Raw genomic sequence first — 6,000 nt, forward strand, 5'->3', positions numbered from 1 at the left:
CACCTGCGCTGAGCGAGATGGGACAAGTGGCACACTGAGTCATTGCTTTGGAATCTTCCAAAAATGACACTTGGATCAGGGATTTCGCCTTGTGATGAGTCAGAGGCTCTGTTTCTCCAAGTGGAAGCAAAGTTCTCCAAGTGGACTCAAGAACTGAAGATCAACTGAAGAGAGAGAGGACACAAGGCAGCTACACATCAGTTGCAAGCTGACTCATCCTTTCTCAATTCATCTATATATTGAGCTCTCTCCTATGAGCTCAGGAGGCTGGAATTTTGTGCAAAGTAATGATATGCTGTTGGTTTCACTATAGAACTATTGGGTGATTGCTTGAAGGAGGTGAAGAGGATAAATTCTTTCTGCTGGGAGGTGTTGTTGGATTGGGGCCTTCAATGGTTGTAACACTCTCAGAACTTTACTTCTTCTATTAATAAAAGCTATTGAGGTTCTTCTATATACATTTGTTTCAATGATGTGTTGTGATAATTGTATATTTGATTTATGCTAATCCTTGAATCAGTTATGATTGCATGCTTCTTGTAGTTTCCTTCCTTGTTATTTTACAGGATCTCATTGTAGCTGGGCCAGTAAAAGAACAAGGAGCTGGGAGCAAGCAAGCAAAGAGAAGAGTTTGGATTCGACATTAAGCGCAAGGCAACGGTTAGTGCATTTCTTCATTCTCTCTTGATTTCATAAAGAAGTAAACCTTAAGTAGTTTTCTTTACAGTTGTTGCTGAGGTACTATCACCCTTAGAGTGGGATAGGGTCATCCGAATCGGATACTTTTCCCTACAACAAACTGGCGACTCCGCTGGGGATCGTATCTGTTTGATTGTTTGTAGTATTTTTCTATTCATTTCCTGAACAAAAGAGTACCAAATCGAAAAGCTTTTGACTATATCAAAAGCGAAGTAGAGGGCAGCTACTCTAGCTCATTTCTGAGCATGTTCATGATTTGAAGAGCTGATGTACAAAGATCCTTGTAAGCTCTTAGTGATAGCTTTTCATCTTCCTTGTCATCCCTTAGTGTGTACTTGACTGATAGCTTCTGATTTGAGCAAAAACTGTGAATTTTTGAGAAAATTGTGACCCGGAAACTGAGAAAACGCAACTTTCGTTTTCCAAAGCAGGTAGTACACAGGCTACCTGCTTTGCAACGCAGGTCCTGAAGGGGCTACCTGCACTGAGAGCCAGACTGGCTGTGCAGCACCTGCGTTGGCCCAATTTTGCCTAGTGCATTTGGGGTTTCCTCCCTTTTTCTTGCCTGTTTTCACTATAGATTTTGCAGCCAGTTACCAGTCTTGTACCTGTTCTGAAACCAACCTTACTTGCCATCATTCTGCCTCTGTTATATAACGAAATTATACTTGTTCTTTTGTATTTCTTACATCATTTACAATTTCCCATAACGAAAGTGAACTAGTCTTGCTTTGGCCTCTTAGATCTGAACCTGTGTTAGGCATTTTGCTGGTCTAAAGAGTTAGCTTGTTTGCTGTCCATAATTGATTAGTCTTTTTACTTTCGTCATTATGGTTTGATTTCATGTATTTCCAGTGATTAAACAAGTAAATCTTAAGGTGTCTTTTGATTTTGGACAAGCTTGTTTGTTTTCGCTTTAAATCGAAATCAAAGTTATATAACAACTTTCTTTTTGTAATACATCAACATTAAGAAAGGGAAAAGAAAATACATGCATTGTGCATTTTGCATTTGACTGTTTGCATGCTGATTTAGGAAATTTTGCATTAGTGTGTGCTCTATGATCTGTGTGAAAAAATTTGCCTTTCTTTTCCTCAGTAGTTAAGATTTTCAAAGTTGAAAGATTGAAAAGTTTGCTTCTCATCTTAGACTGCATTCAGGAATTTGTTACATACATCTCGTGGTGATCCTTAAAGGAAAACTGCTAAGCAAGATCAACATTAAAATAAATTCAATTTACATAACAACGCTTTGAAACATAACGCAAACACATAGAGGTCTAGGTAGAGACGTGTTCCGGCGTCGTTAAACGTAGTGACTGTCGATCTCTACGAAGGTGGGTGATTCCTCCTGAGAGTCGGTGACACTAATACGGACTTGTGCTCCCACGTACCGTCGCGTATATATTGGGAGACCCCTATAGGAACAAAGCCTTTATCCATAGGAAGCCGTGTCGGCCGCCCTACTGATCGCGATGCAGTGAACACAACATTCACGAAGATCGACCACCCGTACCGTAAAAAGTATTCTGTGGTTTCGCGAAAGGTTTGGCACACCCTCTGCCTAGATCTCCAGAGCAGTTTCTTTTGGCCTTTTTCAAACTCTATAACTGAAAAGGTCCAACCGAGCATTTGTCACTTCGGGCTCGTTAAAACATCGAAGGGGACTAGAGTCATCTTTAGCTTTTTCTCGACTCTTAAAACATGAAAAAGCAAAGTTGTGTCTAAAGCGTCGTTAATAAAATTTATTTTAATCGGAACATAATCACCTGTTATTCCCGCGTTGATCTTTCAGTTGAAAAGTATGGAGCCCACCAACCAAGGAAGTCACCTTGGTGGAAATCCCAATCCCTTCTCCTCTTGGGGAGATGTTGGTGCGCCTCATATGGCCACATTGTCACTTCCAGGATTGACAATTGGCCTACCTGTATGGCTCTTTTCAACTAATGTAGTTCAAATCGCCACAAATCCTGAGCAGTCGAATCAACAGTCAAACCAGTCTAGAGCTGCCCACCAGCCTTCCACTTCTTACAATTCTTCCTCTGATCCTTCATCTTCACAAGGTAGAGCCGGCAGAAGTCAGCCTCCCATGGAGAAGAAGGAAAAGAAGAAGAAAGAAAAGAAGCAGAAGGGGCCTATGGCGAAGGCAACTGGGGGCAAGCAAAAGACATCTGACAAAAATCCACACACTGCACCGACCGGGCCTAAATCACCATGTGTCATTTGCAAAGGGACCCACTTCCATCGTGATTGTCCTTGTATTCCCCGGATACTAAGGGACTGGTCCTCGAGGTTGCACGATCCGGTAGCATCAACCTCTGGTAGTCATGTTGATTGCAGTCCATCAACTAGCGAGAGTGAAGGGCGAAAAGGGAGACCAAGATCACCCTGTATGTTGTGTGAAGGCGATCGCGCCATCCACCGATGTCCATTCTTAGATGAGGCGAAGAGAGTTTTGGAAGATCGTCTGGTATCACCGTTACGACTTCCTCCTGGATACCAAAAACTCGTGCCTAATCCCTCGATAGTTGAAAATCCAGCTGGCCCGCTCAAGTGGTCAGCTGAAGTGTCCGTCATTGAGAATGAACCTGCTGAATCCAGACCAGACGAAAGTCTAAAGGTCGAAACGGCAGTTGACCCGGTTCTTCCGTCAGAGGTTTCATCCTCAAATGACACCGTCGTTGAAGATTCATCTTCAAATGACACCCTCACTGAAGAGAATAAGGATGACACCGTCCAGATTCTTTTCATCAACACAGACTCTGATGAGCATCAGGGCAATGCGCCCATTCCTTTATCGCAGGAAGGAACATCATCAGGGTCGTATCCGGCCGTGTATTCGGTCCCACCACCAAGCAACCTGGTTGTGTCCTTTGATTGGAACCAACTAGGCAGACCCCGGTTACCAGCCAATATACCATTCAGAATCATTGTCCAAATCTATAGGATGGTAATGGCTGGAACTATCATTGATGAAGGGGCATCTGTGAGTATCCTTTCCTCTATTGCTTGGAAAGCACTGGGTTCCCCGGCGCTTTTACCTGAGATGAGAAATCTATCGGGTTTTGATAAAGGAACCAGTTGCCCGTTAGGGATTCTCCCCAATGTTCCCATTACATTGAGGAAGAAGACAGTTCATATGAATGTCATGGTCATCCAAGGACCCTTGGATTATAACCTACTCCTTGGACGGGACTATATATATTGCATGGGAGCTATAGTCTCCTCACTCTCTAGAGTAATGTGTTTTCCACACGAAGGAAAGATGGTCAAGCTCGTAGACCAACTTTCATTTCCGGGATCTCGCATCGCAAATAGTCAAATACCAACCCTAAACGGCTTATTCACTCAAGAAATGCCTCCACCCCCGGTTCTACTTCCCGATGAATGCGAGTGATTCAGAAAGATATAACTGGGACCCAGGGGGCATGCACCCTGGCCTGCCTTGGGCAGAGGAAACCTTGGGTATAAAGTTGATTTCCGCAGAAGAATATGACTAGTCCGTACCCCGTCCGAAAGAAGGAAGAGAGGGTTGTTCTAGAATAAGATTCTTTTGTCAAAGTTATGTGAGTGAGATAATCTGCTTCTCGCTCCCCTTGTCTAGATAATAAGGATACCAAGGAAGGGGACCATTTGTGGTAGCAAGTAGTAACCATCTTTGAAGACAAGCCTCACCCATTAAAACATATGTTTTGAAGGATAAGTAGGGGCAGCCTCCAAGGAAAGAGATTCTATTGCTGCAACAAGTGGTCACCATCTTTAGTAACCTAATGGTAGACATCGCCGGGAAAAAGAGTTTAGTTTGCGGCAGCAAACAAAACCATTTTTCGGATAATAAGTAAGAGGCAAACCTCCCTCCGTAACACCAATGTTTTATCTGTTACGATCTTGCAAAAACCTAAAAGTGAACTGATGGGAAGACAAGTACCGTCGGCACCGAAAAATAACGAGAAGACAAGTATCGTTAAAAATATAGCAAGACGACAAGTAGAAAAACGGAGGTGGGACAGAGGAGGGGTAGCCTTGAAATTATATTTTATACCTGGGGGCATGCAAACCTTTTGGAGTGCAAGCAAAGAGCGGTTATTTATCTGTTTTTTGGATTAGTCGTTTCCGAACTAGCATGAAAAAAGGATGTGGGGCAAAAGTAAAAACTTGCCAAATAGGAGCATAGCTTCGTGAGATAAAGCTCCTTAAAAAATAGCTATCTCACCTGAGGCGTTTCTTGTATTATGACTGGTATAATCGAGCAGTTTTAGCACACAGTTCATGCTCGTTAAAAAAAATAAACGCAAGATCCGAGCAGTTTTAATACATAGTTCATGCTCGTTAAAAAATAAACATAAGTTGTGAGCAATCTTCCCCTAGAGTTCAAGCTCACCCAGAAAAAATGAACCGGTAAATAACCTTGAGAAATGTAACCTTTGACTGCCATATTAAAAGCCATTGGTCGTGTTTATATGCCATCACCTCCATCCGTTCATTTGGCCAATCGTTCATCTCCATATGTTTGTTTACCCATTTTGAGGAACAGCTGCGAAGAGTGATTTCACTTAGCCATCCTTGTGACACTGCCGTGATTGGAATATTCCAACCTGTACCTGGAATCTGCTGCTATCCCTGTTTATCACTCGTTCCTCAAAAGACGAGTCTTCTTTGAGCTCTTTTCACTGACTCGTAAAATATGAAAAGTTTGCCGAGTTTTGGCCTTCCAGCTCGTTAAAACGACCGGAAGAGCTATCCCTCCTCTAGATTTTAATCTTTTTGGACCTGAGGGATTATTGCACAAAAAGATCGAGCGCTTGTTTTGTTCGGCTCGTTAAAGCAATCGAAAATTCATCCCTTCTGTATTGTTTTATACTTTTTCGGACTTAAGGGATTAGATGACGAAAAAGGAATTCTGGAGTTGACTTTATGTACCTTTTCAGACTCTCTAAAAATGAAAAGGACCGAGTTATCCTTGTCGTTAGACTCGTTAAATTCATTAAATAGCGACAAACTTGTCTTTAGACGAGAACGAGTTTCCCTATTGCTAGGCTCGTTAAAACATAGAGATGGGCTTGCCCGAAGGGCAGGTTATAGAACAAGCATATGTTATCCTCCTCAAGCTTGACAAAAATAAAGAGGTACTGGTCAGCAATGACTGGGGAAAAATTGGGAGAACCTCACAGCTTTAATGGTAGCAAGTCGCTCTTGAACATGACACTTTGTCCTCCGTATCACATCGGGTTGGGTTGTTTCATTCACCGGTCTCATCACCATGGTCCTCGCCACACCATCCACATTTGGGGTAATGCTACCA

This window comes from Pinus tabuliformis, chromosome 4_2 (genome assembly GCF_031772625.1).
Source record: "Pinus tabuliformis cultivar Carrire ecotype Pingquan chromosome 4_2, CPIR1, whole genome shotgun sequence".
Classification (NCBI taxonomy): domain Eukaryota; kingdom Viridiplantae; phylum Streptophyta; class Pinopsida; order Pinales; family Pinaceae; genus Pinus; species Pinus tabuliformis.